The sequence below is a fragment of the Thunnus thynnus genome, chromosome 20 (genome assembly GCF_963924715.1).
Source record: "Thunnus thynnus chromosome 20, fThuThy2.1, whole genome shotgun sequence".
NCBI classification, from domain to species: Eukaryota; Metazoa; Chordata; class Actinopteri; order Scombriformes; family Scombridae; genus Thunnus; species Thunnus thynnus.
Window position 1 is genome coordinate 17,815,507 of NC_089536.1, and position 16,651 is coordinate 17,832,157.

General features: G+C 43.7%; 1 protein-coding gene across 9 annotated transcripts in view; it reads left to right on the forward strand.

The window, feature by feature from the left end:
* The window catches only part of raraa (retinoic acid receptor, alpha a), a 149,324-nt gene that overhangs the window by 2,734 nt on the left and 129,939 nt on the right, over positions 1-16,651 (forward strand). For 6 of the 9 annotated variants that reach the window (XM_067575785.1, XM_067575782.1, XM_067575788.1 and 3 more), the window contains exon 2: positions 14,774-14,843. The exons of 2 other annotated variants lie outside the window; for them this stretch is intronic. The gene's annotated coding sequence lies outside the window, so the exon portion shown is untranslated. Of the gene's footprint in view, positions 1-14,773; positions 14,906-16,651 lie in introns of all 9 variants that reach the window. One more of the 9 variants, XM_067575786.1, reaches the window with a different exon arrangement.

A 16,651-nucleotide genomic window follows, 5' to 3' on the forward strand; every position in this document is an offset into this window, starting at 1 on the left:
TCACATTTGGAGACATATTTGTGTATAAAACCAGAATCAACTTCATAGGTTGAATTTTTAAATAACGGGTGACCTATTTTCACGTTGAATGGCAAGCTAGATGGCAAATGTTCCTTCCTCGTATTAATACCAGGTGTTATAGATGGTGTCAACTGTACTGCTCAATAGGTCACCATATCATTGAATCATGCAAATAGTCTTGATCACAGACACAAGATAGCGTCCTTGGCAACACGTAAACCACCAAAAGTAGATGGTGAAAGTGCAGATTTAGCAAGCTTTGCTCATTAAAAGGGAAAAGAAAACATTTTTAGACGAGATGTTAGAGATATACCCTAAGGCAAAATTTGGCATCGGGTCTAGCTTTCCCTGAAAAAGCCCTGGGTGTGTCAAGTGGTTTGGTTTGCTTAAATTTGGTCTGTAGTGGTCTACACACAGTCCCGCCACAGCAGCTCGCTCCCCTGTTGTTGACGAGCCAGGCTGACTCACGAGGCTGTGGCTGTGCAGCGCAAACTCATCACACACACTGACAGATGAGACATGCTCCCCACAACGGCAGGGCACCCTGGAGATGTCACCCAGCGCTCGCTTAACGGTAAACACCTCTGGCCAGTCCCACCCACATGCTGTCAGACTTTCAGTGCGAGTAGCTCTGTGTCTGGAGTGAGAAGTGCATAAAGTGAAAATCACACTGCAGAGGTTCTCTCGCCCTAAATAGGAAAAAACAATGGGCTGGGTTTTTAGAATTAGCTTTGATGTTTACATGTGTCGGTTTCCAATTTGCTGATGTTGTCATTAAGAATAGTTCCATTTGTCAGCAAAACATCTGAATAGAGAAACTGTTACTTCATTTACATAAATATATGAAGCTACATATGGAGTCCAATGGAACCAAGCAGTGTATCTTTACACTAATAAAACCAAGTCTTGACCTAAATGAAACAGGCCCCAACTCTGTCAGAATAAGTAGAAATAAATTGGGATATTACAGTGGTTTGGCTGTGGTGCCCAATGACGTAGTCATATGCCTTAGGGACTGGGGCGAGTGTGGGAAAAGCAGGAGAGAAGAAGGGTGGGAGCCTATACCAGGAGAGTGTAGCTGAAGCCGAGTGGGATTTTTTTTTTTTGGAGGGGGAGTGGAGCCGCTGTGATGTTGGGATGTGGGAGCTCCACTCGCGTTGGCCGGCGGCGGTTCAAACAGACCTGCTTGTGCATACTGATTCCCTTTTCCGCCGCTTTCTACATCGCTCACTGGCCCGCCTGGCCATGCCGGCCGCGCAAGGGTTAACTCCCCCCCACCGCCCCCCCCCGTCTTTCACACTGCCTCCTTTTATTCCTCTTTTTATGGCTTTGATGGTATTAAATAATCTTTACGTGTCAGAGTGCACAGCTCCCAGTGTTCATGTCGGGAGAGCGAGAGAGCAATTAGGTCAGAGTGGTAGAATAACTTGGTTTCATCCCAGCCTTAAAGCGGCAGGGTACCGCACTTCAACTCGCTGTTTGTATTCACCTCAAACCTTCAGAGTGAGATTTTCAAAGAGGTCCAAGGGTTATCAAAGCACTCAGAGAAAGAACTTTGTATCTCTCCATTGTGTAGTCTCATGATAAAATGTCCCAGAATGGATCATCGGTTGTGATATTTTAGGTTCCTCACTGCATTAATTTGCCTGAAGAATCAGGCCACGTTTGTCTCCTTTTTTTCCTAATGAGGCTGAGCTAAAGACCCATATAAGCTATTATCCTGGTTATTGATTGGAAGACCTTGAAATCATTGACATATTTATCAGCAGAGTTGTTGTACTGCTTTCTTTCTAAAAATACAAACAGATCACACAAAACGGTATTATAAATAGAAAACCTTGTGTTTCTGTTTGACATGGTCTCACATGATCTGTGTTGTAATGTTTCCCATAGACTGTTGTCCCATGTTTGAGATGCATTTCTACCATTTGGCATGTGAGCGTTCTGGCCCATGTCGCAGCATTTCATTGCCGCCATCACAGGGTTTCATACTATTTTCCACAGTCATTTTGTACCTTGGCTTTTTACGAAAGTGTCTCTGCCCAGTCGGACAGTCCCCCAGCGTGACGGCTGACATTTCCAGTGAAAGAGCCCTATTGTTGGTTCTTAATCCCCCTCCACCCTCCTCTCCATAAAACAATGGTATCAATTGCTTCCACTGAGTACATCCACAGCTCTGAGTGAGAGACAGGCTGGCCTGGCCTGTTAGCTAGCCTGCCAGCCGTCCTAACAGACAGCCAGGGCCGACCTCTTCATTCCCTGTGATAGCTCTCCACTCGAGCCCGCAGATGCCTGAAGAGGCTAATATTATCTCTGTAGCATGAGAACCAGCCCTTGATCGTGGCTGCACTGCCACCTCGTAAATGCACAAATAATGGCCTGTGTATATATTTATTTTCCCAGGGAGACAGTGGGGCAGACCGGTGGCTTTGACACACCCCCATCCCCCACCTTCTTAATGAATGGTCTCCATTCTATTTCCCTTCATTTTCCCCAGGACACTGCCATTAACTTTGACAGATGATATGTTCTTTCACTGAAACAGTGATCCTGAGCACACTGTCACTGGAAATTGGATTCGCACACCCACCCCTTTGCTCCTTGCCTTTTCTCCATCTCTCCTTTTCTGTCCGTCCTCCTTTTTCCTGTTGCTCTCTCGCAGTCTGCACTGAGGGACATGCTGTTAATATTCCTTTTAGAGCTGCACTGTACAGCTGAGCTGCCAAGTTAACCCACTGCTGCCATGAGTCAGACAGCTAGCCAGATAGCCGGTGTCACTTGCACAGATGTCTGACTCGCCAATCTGTCCTTAAGCACTCCTAGATAATAGCAGTGCTGCTCAGTGCCAAGTGTGTGTGTGTGTGTAGTCAGTTATGATACAGTAATGATTTTAGGTTGGTTTTCATTTTTACTCTGTTGACATTGGTATAATTTTAGTCCTTATCTTTTTTTTGAGGTTATTTGAGACTTAGACAATAGAATATTACAAAAGGATTGCTCAGGTACTGAGTAATAGATTGCCACACTGGATGGCTCCAGATAACAACAAGGATCTAATAACGCTTTAGTGGTTCCTTATTGGCTGGACTGCTCTTCATCATAACAAACTTCATCTTCCTAATGAAGACACTTGACAGATCCTGTGTCAGTCCTCGTGGTCTTAAGAGAACATTACATGTGAGTCTCCTGTGCAGTGGCCATGTCCAGTTTCAAAGCACTACACAAACCAAAGCATCTCCACACTGATTTCAGTGGAACAAATCCGCTCTATTGTGCCTCCTGTGTGGGCGTACATGGCAGTTGACAGTGTATTACCCAGCTGCTGCGGTTGCAGCTGCTTGCACATTAGCTCAAGTTGCTTGGCCACATTTATCAGTGTGAAGCGAACACCACGGCGGAGAGATAATGGTCCTGAACAAAGATGATACCACTCTTGCTGCTGCTAGCTCCAACAGCTAGCGCTTCGTAAGTGGTTCAGCTCATAGCATCATTATCGTGCTGCTCCGCTGCCATGGCTTGTGCCCGCCAAGTCGACGTAGCTAGTGAGCTGCTGCTACTTATTCTGTCTCCATGGGCTGTCATCACAGTGCAGCCAGACTCAGTGAAGAGCCATCACACCAAATCACTGTCATACTGAAATGTTGCACTACAGAGCCTGTTAGATGACTGGATTCCTGTGCTTACAGCTGGAGTTGTGGACGGCAAGTCAAAATTACCCCCAAAAGCAGTGCAACAAAAGATGATTACAGGCCAGTTATATGTACTTACTGTATGTGCAGATTTATAATGCACTAATTTATCGTTCCATGATTTGTTCCTATGGAAACTAGATAAATTGCTCTTGTTGTGTTGGCAGTTTATCCATAAATGCACTGCATAGCCTATACATGTATTTATGAGGAAAGAATCCAAGAAATGCACTGAGCAAACTAGGCATCCGCCTGCAGATGTTTGTCAGCAAGAAAGCATAACTCGTGGGTGTAAATGATACCCGTTCAGTCTGTGAAACTGAGAGACACTATCAATAATGGAGGATCCTTTGATTGGTTTTGTACTTCATTTCATGTCAACATAATTTCCATTTTTCTTGGCTTTTTGTGTCGCAGTAATAATTCTGTAATATGGCGCACCAGGCAGCATATGGCTGCCATTTATGATCAACAGCCTCTGCAAAGAGGTGACTGGAATATGCAAATGTCTGCATGCTAATGGAATAGTAATGTAATGAAGTACGTTGTATATGGCCAATAATGAGCTGTGGTTATTGAGTGTTGATGGCTTCTTCTCAGTCAGCCTTTGTTGTTTCACAAGCTGCAGCTTTCTTGTTTGTTCTTCATGGCTGACGTACACACCATCACCCAAAACACACATGCACACACACATGCGCACACACACATGCGCACACACTCACACAGACTTAGATACATGAACATTACATTTTTATTGATTCATGGCATTGGGAGAAAAGCATATTGATAAATACCTGGAGTACTTGCCCATTGAAATTGTGAAACTAAATTGGGCAGAACTGAGACAGATGCAGCGCTGTAAATTAAACAAGCAATCTTCTCTGTTGGGTGACAGCACAATGGTGATTAGGGTTTCATGTGAGCTGCCCTACATTATTTATTGCTGTGCTGTGGGCTGCCTGCAGTTGAATAGACCCACAGTCCATTGACTGGGCACATTACGGGAGGCCGACTCGTAGCGAGAGGGGGTGTTAAAAATGGCTTTATTTCCTCTCGAGGAGGTCCATTTTCATCTAAATGAAGGTGGAAGCCCCAAGCGTGTTGTTTCCAGGCCCTGCGTGTGTGAAATGTGTTGACTGTGTTCCAGGAGGCTTCTCTGCACCGCTCTGCTCCGTGTTCCAGGGTGATTTCTGCAGAACCTCTCATTTGTACACATCATCCAGTCCTAGTTTTCTTAGTCACTGCCTACTCAACTTGGTGCCCATTGCCAATTCACATTTTGGTTTGTTTTTTTCATCCACACTTGTAGGTGGGGATGTCCTAATCAAGTTTGTTGGGCACCAGATCTCATTTAATATCAAATATCTTCTTAAAGAGTGTGTGATATTTGTTTCTTACATAATAGAGTGAATAAAAGAGGCTGAATAACTTTGTATTAAGAAGACACGCCTTGCATCACTGGTTTCCTTTCATATTTTCCTATGATAGTTTGTGGCCTGTATTGTTTTTTATGGTATCCATGGAGAAGAAAAGTGTGTATCTCCTGTGGGAGGATGGTTTGGACAGGATCTAGACATTCTCTCCTCATCCACAAAATGAACAAGACACCGAAGTTCCAATACAGTTTTCAGCCAAGAGTAGCACTTCAGAGGCGTGGTCCACCTGCAGACTGGCCCCGAATAGAGGCGAGGCAACCTTTTCTTAACCCAAAGCAGTTTTTGCTCGGGGCGCTGGCTGTCTGTGTGGAAAACATTAATTGAAAGGGCTGGCTACTGTTAACTTGTTCATGCTGCCTTGTAGTTCACTCACTTGCAACGCAATGCTGTGTGTTAAGAAATAAGTTCCAGTGCTTAAAGGAGCCCAACGGATTATGTTAAACAAAGGATCGAAAAGAGATTAAGCTTTATATAATCCATTAAAAATGCTTTAATGGCCTCAATCCCCATCCTGCAGATCAGATTGAGACACACCTAGTTTAAGCTTGCCACAATCACAAGCTGTGATTTTTATTGTAACAAAAAATGAAAGAGAGTATGGACGAGCCTGTTGGAGAAGTGCTACATCAACAACTGCACTGATAACTGTGAACTCAATGAGTGTTATTACTGATTTGCTTCTTAAATCAGTAGCTATGCTTATTAATACTAATGAGTTTATCAATTGAGTAGTCTTTAGTAGATATTATGTAAAACATAGAGGAAGGAAAACCCAAACACTGCAGTATGTGGTTGTTAAAAACAAAATAACATCAACAGTATTAGTGTGAAAGTACCAAAGAAACTTAAGTCGTTTGTACTGTTAACTTGTGACACATTTCTAGTAGCTTACATAAGTCCCTGCAGCAAACACTGGCCTCAACAGATGGGTCTGTGGCTTATTCAAAGGCTACGTGTGATATGGACTTGTCTCAAAGATTGCATTGTGCAACCTCATAAACAGCGATATCGAAGAGGAAATTATATATACAAAGACATTCCTGTATGGCCTTCATAAGCATGCTGTTTTTACATAAACACCTCCATCAGACCCCAGCAACACATTATATAGCAATTGTTGGTATAAGAGATCAATTCACGCTGTGCCAGTGTGAATGTATGTGTGTATCAGCACATATCTGTCATGTGTGATATAGACCTTTCTCACTGCAGACAGTTTGATACATCATAGCATTAAATGCACTGGTCTAATTAATAATCTAATTAATCTAAATAATCCTAATTAATAATGGCTGTATCCCATTTAGTTCTGCCAGTTCCAGGGCCTTGATGTTACGCATTATTCCTCACTGTTATGGTTTTCTGGGACACCTAAATGGAACCGAGCCATCGTTAATGGTATTGGTTCCACCTGGGCTTTTCCTCCCACCAAAAAAAACTCTCACACTGCTCAGACCTTAATTGTGATTAACATTACTCTCATTGCTCTTTATCTCTCTTCTAAAACCACGCTGTCTCTACCACCGCTCCCCGCACAGAGGCGATCGGTGCGGTTCAGCAGAGAACACGGCAGCGGTCGAAGTAGGAATGTGAAAAATGGGAAGAAAGGTTTGCAGAGCATTTGGAGCTCTGCCCATTGTCGCACCTGTGCACATGTGAAAAGGCTGCCTCGTCTCCTTTTTGACTTAATCCTGCTCCACAACATTATTGGGTTGTCTAGATTGTCAAATCAATGAGTCCAGGCCTTTGTTTTGCCATTCAGTTGATTTATCGCTCAACTTTACCAAACAATAGCGTTACAGTGGTGATAATAGGATGTATGATGTTTGATCAGCTTGTAGTGTTTTTGCAGGTCATTTGCTTGTTCAATTATAAAGTGAAAACAGGTGTGCATTGTTGCTGCATACGAGCACTGAGTGAGCACTGTCGAGTGGTTGACAGATGGGTGAAATTGTTGTAGAAGTAAATTTATTATTTATTTTTATTTACACATGTATTTATATATGTTTATACGTGACAATGAGTATTGTTTTTGCTTGTTATTGTACAGTCTTGTTTTACTCACCCTTTTGCTATGAGGCCGTGGGATTAATTTGCTCGCTTCAGTTCAGCTTTAAGTGTTCTTGTTGATCATTCCTGGGAGTGTATTTGTCATTATTCCATTATGATTTATTGTATTAAAATCAAAACAGAAAGTGGCTTGACTGTCAGATTGTCACTTGCAGAAAGTTACAAAAATCGGGTGATGTAAATGCCTCCTGTTTCACAGCATTGTGACTGTCTAAACTATACTTTGTTTTAAATATGCAGCACGTTGGCCTTGATTGGAGAAAACACTGAGGCTCTTGGGAGCTTGTATTTGCAACTGAAAACCATAAATTTTATGTGTTGGATGTGTGGGCTATGAAAATGGGATGCCATCTCTAATTTGTGTTTTGTTTGTCCATTTCACTTCAAGTGGCATCATTGTAGGTTTTCTGCCCATGCACAAGTTATGAAATTGCTAACAAGAGGGCTATGTTTGTTTTATTTGTGAAAGTAACTGTCATCCCCACTTTGATGAATGTTTGTTGCGTGAGTGTGTCCTAATTGTCCTCCTGGACAACAGCGTGTTTTCATTCCGAGTTGGCCTCCGGCCCAGGATACCCACTCAAACTCTGGTCCACTTGTCCAGAGCACTAAAACAATGCCGAGCTGCCGTGCCTCTTCAGAGAGCCACTGTCGGACAGTCCCCTGGGGGTGGGGTGTTTTCTGACGAGTCCATGCCAGATCTGGTCCCGGCACTCAATTGCTTCTTTGTCATTTCCTCCATGTGAATGTCAGTGCGGCTGAGCTGTGGCTCCATGGATTGCCTGTGTTCGGATACCTTGCATGGCTTTCATCAGGGGTAAGACAGAGCAGCTCGCCTCCCCCTCAACCACAACCGCAGCCCCCTCATCCTCCAACCATTGTTTCCCTATCGAATGAGACTTATTTTTTAGCCTCTCACATGAAGCATGAAATACAAGCTTTTATATTGGCATTGGCAGGTATTTAAACTTCTGATCTGATCCAGGCCGTGCTCATTAAATCGTCAAAATGATTTAACGTTTCGCTGCTGCCGCTGTGTGCCAGCATGGCATGTTTTTCCACTTAGGGATTCCAATATTTGTCTCTGTCATAAACACAGGGCATCTGGTTGCCAGTAGTGGGCTCAGCCTTCATTTAGACTTTGACATCGAAATGTGGCTGAAATCTTCAGAGAGAAGCTGCCTGGCTTCTCATTTAGCAGCTTGTGTAGGTATGATAAATGTTACTAATCACCTATTGACCCCGAGAGGTCAAGCCTTTGCCCTCTCGCCCATCACCCTCCTCCTTCCCGCTGTCTTCTCTCTGTACCCTGTGGATAGCCTTTATCTTGTTCAAGCAATATTTTGTCCACCAACAGATACCAGGCAACGTAACTATGCAGTTTCCTTTTTTGCAGTCAAGTGTTAGATTTTTTTTTCCCCCCCCTTCACCGATTTATCTTTTCCAAAAATATCTGTTATGAGGCCTTTGAAATGAATGCATGTTGTGAATATGATTAGATACAGAGAGCCAGAGCAGATATGCTCTCCTTTCTGTGTTCTCAGCTCTAGTTTTGACCTCTGCACTTTTAATATCACAGCTAGTTTTAGGACTTTGCTGAAGAGATAAGTAAATAGAAGAATGTGTGAGATTATCGGGGAAATAATCTTCTGGAAGAAATTAATTTGGATGAAATAGCAAGGACAGGGGACTGCGAGTGTGTACGCACACCCTCTCACACAGAATAGCTGTTCTGGATAGGGTTTCTGTTCTACTTTTTTTTCCCCCACTAGCAGTGTAAAGAATTACAGATGAGCTTTTGTTCTTTTGAAAATCCACCTGATAATGTCAGTAGCTGGCTTAGCTGGTTGGATTTGAAAGACGAAAAAGCAAAAAATAAAACAAAACCAAAAACAAACTCCAGTCCCTCCAGTGTCTGGCCCAGTGTTACACACTTTACACACTGGCCCACATTTTCTACAGTCCCCAGTGAAACATCTGTTCGGAGCTCTAAGAGTTGGATGCTGAATGTCATTTTCAAGGGAGAAATCTCAGAGTTGAAGAGTGCAGCACAGGTAGGAACAATACTGGCAACACAATAATGGCACCGGTATGATGCCAAGTTTTCTGGGTTCACAGATAGGCCTTTACCCCATCCTCATCCCCCTTCCCACCTAAGTATTCCACATGAGACTGATTGAGCCATTTCGTATTGCTAAGCTGCGTGAAGAGTGCTACTTTTATAATGAAAGAATACTGCTAAATCAAGGCTTGACAAATCTACTTTCTCCATGTCCCCACATTGAGGGTTGGCGGATTAGGCTCTAATTTTAGTTCCACTTATCTCTTCAGCTGCTTTTAAGAATTAGTTCCAAATAACAAAAAAGTGTGAAAAATGTGAAGGATTTTTGGGGGTTGGATTGGGGGGGGGGGATGGAGGGAGTTGGGTATTGTCAGGGAAGCAAGGCTGTGAAAAAGAGATTGTCTAAGTGGCTGTGCAGGCCTTTGCATGAGAGTTAAAATTTGCATACAAATCTCCAGAAAAAAAAAAAAAAACGGTATTTGTGGCGGCTGGGCAAAAAGGCAGTTGTTAAACGGAAATCTTGGAGGAATTTTTCAATCGCCATCATTCCCACCGCACAATGTCTCAAGTGGCTCCACCACCAAGATCACAAAGCCTGATGGAGTTTTCAAACAACCCCAGACCATGAAAGATTTAGCACAACTTTTTTTTTTTCACCTCTCACCGTCTCCCCCTACCTACCTCCCTCACTCTTTCTCCTTCCGTTTTCCATAACACTCATAAACTTCAATCCTGGGCGTTTGTGATCGAAGCTGAATGTGTGAGGAATGAACACTTAGAAAAGCCACCGTGTGTTTCAGCTGTCTAGTTTCTAGCGGACTTACTGCAAGTCAGCAGTCAGTTCATTTAGTCTAAACAAAATCACTTTTCTGGACATATTCTACTGTCACTAAGACGTGAGACTTTGGACCTTTCCATCTCACGTGTATTTGGCTACTGTGACACGTCATCAATACAAAACAACCATCAATACCCCACTGGAGGCAGTTGCATTTAAAACAATGGAGGACACAGCGTTGGTGTGCATTCAGCACTTTTGAATAGCCGTCAGCTTATTGATTCTCCTTCAAGGTCGGCATCAATTCCTCTCTCTGCCCCGTCTTTTCTGTTTGTGACAGCGGAGGGCAAATGTATGTTAAAGAAAAAAAAAACTTGCTGTTCAATTGAGTTGGGAGGGGGAGACCCATAAAAAAAACCCACCATGGCAGTTTCCACTCACATTTGCTTCTCTTGGCGAGGAGCGTTTGTCGTTGCGGGCAGTGTTTGGGTGTGATTATGTAATCCATCAGGTTATTACCATAAAGAGGAGGAGGGGGGACGGGGGGGCTGTCGAGGGGTTGGAAGGTAATAGTGGTGCTACTGATGATCATCGTCTAGCAACTGCCCAAGGGCAGGAATGTTTTGTGTGCCGATGTGTCCGACAGGTGGCTAGGAGACGCTAATTGATTAATGATCAGGGTGATATATGAGCCCCCGCGGCCAGCCTAAACATAAAGGCTCAGAGCACCGGTGTCGCCCTAAATCATTTCCAACCAGGCCAGTAAACCCAAAACAGTTCCCTCATTAGCATATGAAAGACCAATTGGGAGGGGGACTGTCCCTTCCAAGCCCTTTGTAGACCGCCTATTGTCAACATCCTGAGTCTGAATTAACAGGCTAGCGTTTTATGCCAGATGAATAATGACAACAAAGATGGTTTTATAATAAGGGTCACTCAGCACTAATGAAAGATTAACATCACCACAAACTAAGCCTTTGATATTATTTGGATTTTTACCCCCTTTTCTGCCCGTGCATGACTCAAACAAAAGCAACACTCACCTAGATGTCTACTGTTTGACTTCAGGAAATATAAATTGCTGTTATTCTACTACAGAACATTAAATATCGCTTCACATCTCAAAGCCGAAAGGATGTGTTTTTACCATGTGTTATAGTAATTGTAGTTTCTTATACCTAGAGGTGAGATAATTGACATACTTCTTTGCATAGGTGTTTTTACTCTGTTCCTCATGGATCTGACACATTTTCCATTCAAGCAATGCTGGATTCTTTGTGAATGATTGAACATTAGTGGAATTCACCTGCCCCCAGATGATCATATTTTGCACTTGGTGTGCCATATAACATTGTCACAGTGGATTAGTCTCTCTCAATCTCCCTCTCACTTCCCCTCTCTCTCTCTCTCTGTCTCTTCCTCTCTGACTCTCCCTCTCTCTGGTTATTTACCATTCCACAGGGGGCCTTGCGTGACCCTCTTCATTGTTTTGTTTGGATGACTCTGAAGGACAATGGCAGTCTGGAGCCTTGGCCGGCACTCAGCGTGTGTGAATCTGCATCTTTCCATTGGGAGTGCTGTCCTCCGATGTCAAGAGAGGTTATGTGATCTATGTGTGACTGAAGGGGGTTTCCACCGCTGAGAGTCAGTGCTTCAAGGAGAGGGGTTTATATTGTGTGTGTGTGTGTGTGTCTGTGCGCGAGCACACGGCCACTGGAATTTTATAGAACCAAGCGAGTTAAAACAACACATTGTGTCTGTTTGAATGTGAGCTCATGACTCTCGCTGCAGGGCTGCCATTCCCAAGTAACCACGCACTTGGAGACCGCTGGTGCACGCAATCAGTTCTTTACACATTTTTACTGATCGGCAGTGGAGGGCTACTGCTGTCGCAACGAGTCACTGAATGTCCCAGGACCGATGGATGATTTCACTCGAAGAGTGAAGAATCCAGTCCCAGGTGCCGATGCTGGGCCGAGGACCAGGTGACCCTCTCCATTTGGTGAGAACAAGTGCCCCTCGGCAATCAAGGCCTTCTAGGTGCTTTAAATTGGGTCCCATTTCGTAAGCAGATGGACTTGTCTGGCAAGGCTCCAACAGCAAGGGGCCCTTTTTCTGTGTGTGTATTATAGGTGAGTGTCTGTAGTGAGTTGCTTTCACCCCTTAGCAAGGATAAAGACGTGATTACCCCAGGCTACTCCTGTCCACTTTAATCAGCGTATACGCTCCGAGGCCAACACATGCGAGCCCAATCCACACACTTTTGTACATGCGCATAAATGTCCTCATTTCATCCTACCTGCTCTTTCTCTAAATTAGGCTGTTCTTGGTCAAGTGGACCAGTAAAAACACTCCATTTAAACACCCTTCAGATCCACAAACAGGAAGCGAGGGTGTACAGTGAGACAGGAAATGAGATGAGGAATCATACAGGGCCTGGGCACAGTCCAGCTGATTGGCTGATTGTCAGGTTGTAATGGATACCAGAGGGACACATTAAAGTGTTCTCAGCTGGTGTAACAACCAGCAGCTTATTACCAAGTAGAACTGTCACATGCGAAGCAACGTAACAAAGCCATGCTTTCACTGAATGAAAGGTAGGATTTGATGTAAAGCCATAACTTGCCTCTGAAGTGAGTATTATTATACATCTTTCAAATCCCACTTAAAGGCATAGTGTAACCTAATACAGGGACATCACTTTATTGGCTTTTAGAAATATTTGTCAGTGATGGATAAACTTCAGCAAGGTTTTGATGGAAGATGAGATTTTTGAGGAACTTATGAGTCACATTGGGGGGACATGTAATGAAAGCCATACAGGCCAATGCAAACAGGAGCCCAGCAACACAAATCTTATAGTGTTGAATGTCTGTTATTGCTATCGAGGGTGTTGATTCAAAGTTTTGGTGTTGTGCTGCATTATGTTGCATTATAAAGTATATTTTATTAAAATGGGGAGGACAGAACACCTTAAAATACCAAGTAGTATTTGTTGCAGGCCTAATGCATTTGACTGCATATAAACAAAGTGTTCGTAATGTATTTTCGCGGCCGTATGTGAATGAGTTTTGTGGTATTAGACAATACAAATCTTACATATGTCTGTAATGCAAAAGTCTAGAGTTAATTTTAGGATTCAAATGACTCATAATCACCACTTGGCAGTCATGTGTCTTTGAATTTTCTCTGCTTCTTTGTTATACACATTTAGCAGGAAGGTGAGCTTATAGCCGATGCATGTGAGCGACATTTGCTAGCACAGAAACCGTAGCAAAGCTTGTTGCATTCATCCTCTAAACACTTCATGTGAACTTTGATATGTGATTCCTCATTAGCACTGAATTGAGGATTGTACAGTGGCCAGTTGGAAGTGTGTGATGCCCAAATAAAACAGTCTTTGTAGTAAAGATGAATGCTTTATTTTTGTCAAAATGCTATATTTATATCTCTGCTGTCCGACTGTCCGCAGGAGCTTGTGATAACAAATTAGTGTGAAATTCATTTGCTGCTTGTAAAATGGCACTACTCTGGCCTGGAGGGAGGGGATTTTTTTTTTGTAGTGGTATCATGACCCTTCTAAAGAGCCATCATTACCATGGCTGTCAGGAGAGCTCTGTCCTGCTGCTTTCTTTGTTAACTGAAGTATAGAAACTTTCTTACTCACTGCGACAAGTGAAGTGAAATAAACCCAAACAGACCACAGTTTCAAATGTCATTGGTTTCTCTTGAACATGCTTTTGGAAAACGCTGGCCTGGTCCGCAGTTTTACGTTTTTATAGGAACCGAGGGATCCTGTAGCCAGGATATGCTAAAAAAGAGATGCTCTGTTTTCTCCTCTAAGAGAAAGACAGGGTAACCTCACTGCCTTTCAGTGCTTTTGACACACACCAATTTTCTATTCAAATATTATTGACCATGATTGTGCAGCTTTGGCATTTCTGTTGGATCTGTGAAATCCAACTAAGTGCCTTTTAACATGTGCAAACCACCATCCTGTAATTTTCATCCCGTTGTTTTTGGTTAAAAACAATCCCGCGGAACATTTTCCATGCTCCCTGCCTCACAAAGGTGGCGTTTATCAGGCTTCCTAAGTGACATGTGACTCTTTCAATTTAGATCTGCAACCAGACGTATTGGTAAACGCTGGGTATTTTAGCAACATGCCGAAACAAAAGGGCATTGTTCACATATTCGCTCCAAACCAGTGTTGCTAGATCCACGTCTGCGGCAGCCATTCATCTGTACAGCATCGGCCTAGCTGTCCTTCTATGAAGTGATGACACGCCACTTTAGATTTGTCTCTGTCTTGGCAATGAAGGCGCCTCTGTGTCCCTATTTGTGCATCAGGCTAAGGGGATTTCTAGGCCGCCACCTGATTCACATTGCTGTAATTGAGTTGTGGCCATAAGCACTACTGTGCCTGCCTAGGCCCTAGGTAATTCACACACCACAAAAGCACTGTTTTACTCCACTTTTCACATGATGTCTGGGGCACAAATGTAGCGAGTGAGAAAGTCCAATCTATTGGAAAAGGGCGGGGAGATTACAGGGAGTATGAGAGCGAAGGAAGGAAAAAGAGTGTAAGAGTTTTCGTGTAGTGAAGCAGTTCTGCGCCAGAGAGGCTAGGGAGTCACTGAGTCTGCAGCACGTGGATAAGGACCACAAAGCTCTTGGTTTCAAATATCTTTTTCTCTCTTTCTTCCTCTCTCCTCAGAGCTTAGGAGCTGCAATCGATTCAAGGGGAGATTTCCTTGGCCAAGGACAGGGAGATTGACGTTTTTGGGGTAAGCCCGAATTTGTCGCTCCTGTCAACTCTGGATAATTGGACTTCTACACACTTGTGTCTGTGGGTACCAAACACCATCTTGCTCTCTAGCATAGCATTGTTCCTCGTCATGTGACTGCCATATTGGTTTTGCGGTCACATTGAATGTGTAGCTCAAGATTGAGTCTTTTGTCTGTGTCCCCCCCCCCCCCCCCATGTCATATGTTCTGCTTTTCACTGCCACTGTAAAGGTCACTGTTTCTGCGCAGCGGAGCGTCTTTTCAAACCTGTCGAATCATTTTCACACACACACATATATATACACGCTGTACCGTTTAGTGGAGGTGCTGTATCTTGTGGTCTGCATGCCGCCAGTGGTAGGATCAAGTCTAATCCTGGATCTGTTGCATCAGAGCTGGAGCTGGCAGCAGGGAGCTTTGCTTCATCATGTTAAAGCGACAAAGACCAAATAGAAACAGCCATTCGTCATTAACAACTGGCTAGAGAAGAACTTGAACCATCACTGGAGTGATTTATCGGGCCTGATTTGTCTCCCTTGTATCGACTGCAAGAAATAATAATAATGTACTATTCATTTCGTTCTGTCATTTCTCTTCATTTCATTTCATCCCGTTTTGCCAGAATTGTGCTGCACTAATGACTGACAGAGAGGAGCTGAATCGTAGCCCCCTCAGACTGATGCTCCTTCTGTCCTGTCCCGTTTTATTTTGTACCAAGTTGTGTCCTCCTCTCCTGTCCATTCCCTTCACGTCTTATCCTGTACCATCCTGTCGTGTCCTTTCTGTCCCTTCCCGGACCTGGGGCAAGGTGATCTCTTCCCCTAGATAATACCTCCCCCATACCATCCTCCAACCAAAAGCAAATACAGTAATAGCCAATACCCAGAATAATGCTGACTCCCTCCACAAATCGCCTACTTCATTGGATGCCCACGCCAGAGAGGGCGTGTGTGTTTTTTTTTTGAGCACAAACACATATTCACACCCACAGAAGATGTCCATGTGTCGTAACTGGGGATGACAAGTGGTCTGGCAGGCACTCCCAGGCTGGCAACCAGTTTGGCACATTGGTGGCCTGATGGACAAGACCAAGGCTGGCACTTGGTTTTATATGCATACGACTCTGAATTTCTCTCTCCTCTTTTGTCTTTCCTCATCCTTTGATTTGTTTTCTTGGGGAAAGTTATCCCACTGTGTTGTCTTAGCTTTTGTGAGGTTAGAAACCGGTGAAGGCAGCCAGAAAACCATGTAGGAATTAAAGTAGGTCAGTTTTCGATTCAGTTTGGCTTTCCTTTTAGTTGTTTAGAGGACATAAAACCTTATTCACTTCATCTGTTCATAATGAAACGTCACACTTTTTGGAAATCATGTAATTATTCCATTAGCTGCTTCATTTACTCATGGCTGTTTTATTTTGTGATCTGGCAGAAGGTACATTCAGTACTTGCATGCAATCGTTTTCCATTTTCTCTCCCTCTCTCTCGCTCACTCTGTCACTGAGTTAGCAGGTTTGGGATTTTCATCTCCACGTAAAGCGGTATTTAACCCCCCCTTCCCCATCATAATTTAGATCCAGTCTCATAAGTGGGTTGGGAAGCAGCCCCAGCAGTTGATGTGGAACACATGCCTTTAATGATTCACACTCTGTGTGCGGTAGGTCGTGGTAGCTGCCGAACCCGCTGCCTCTCCCTCTGTCTAGAATGGGACTCCTGTGTTTTTTTTTTTCGGTGTTGTGTTTTTTTTTCTTAACTCGTCTCGACACATGGAAACTTCAGTGAAGTTAAAATGTGTTGTTTATGCACAGTTG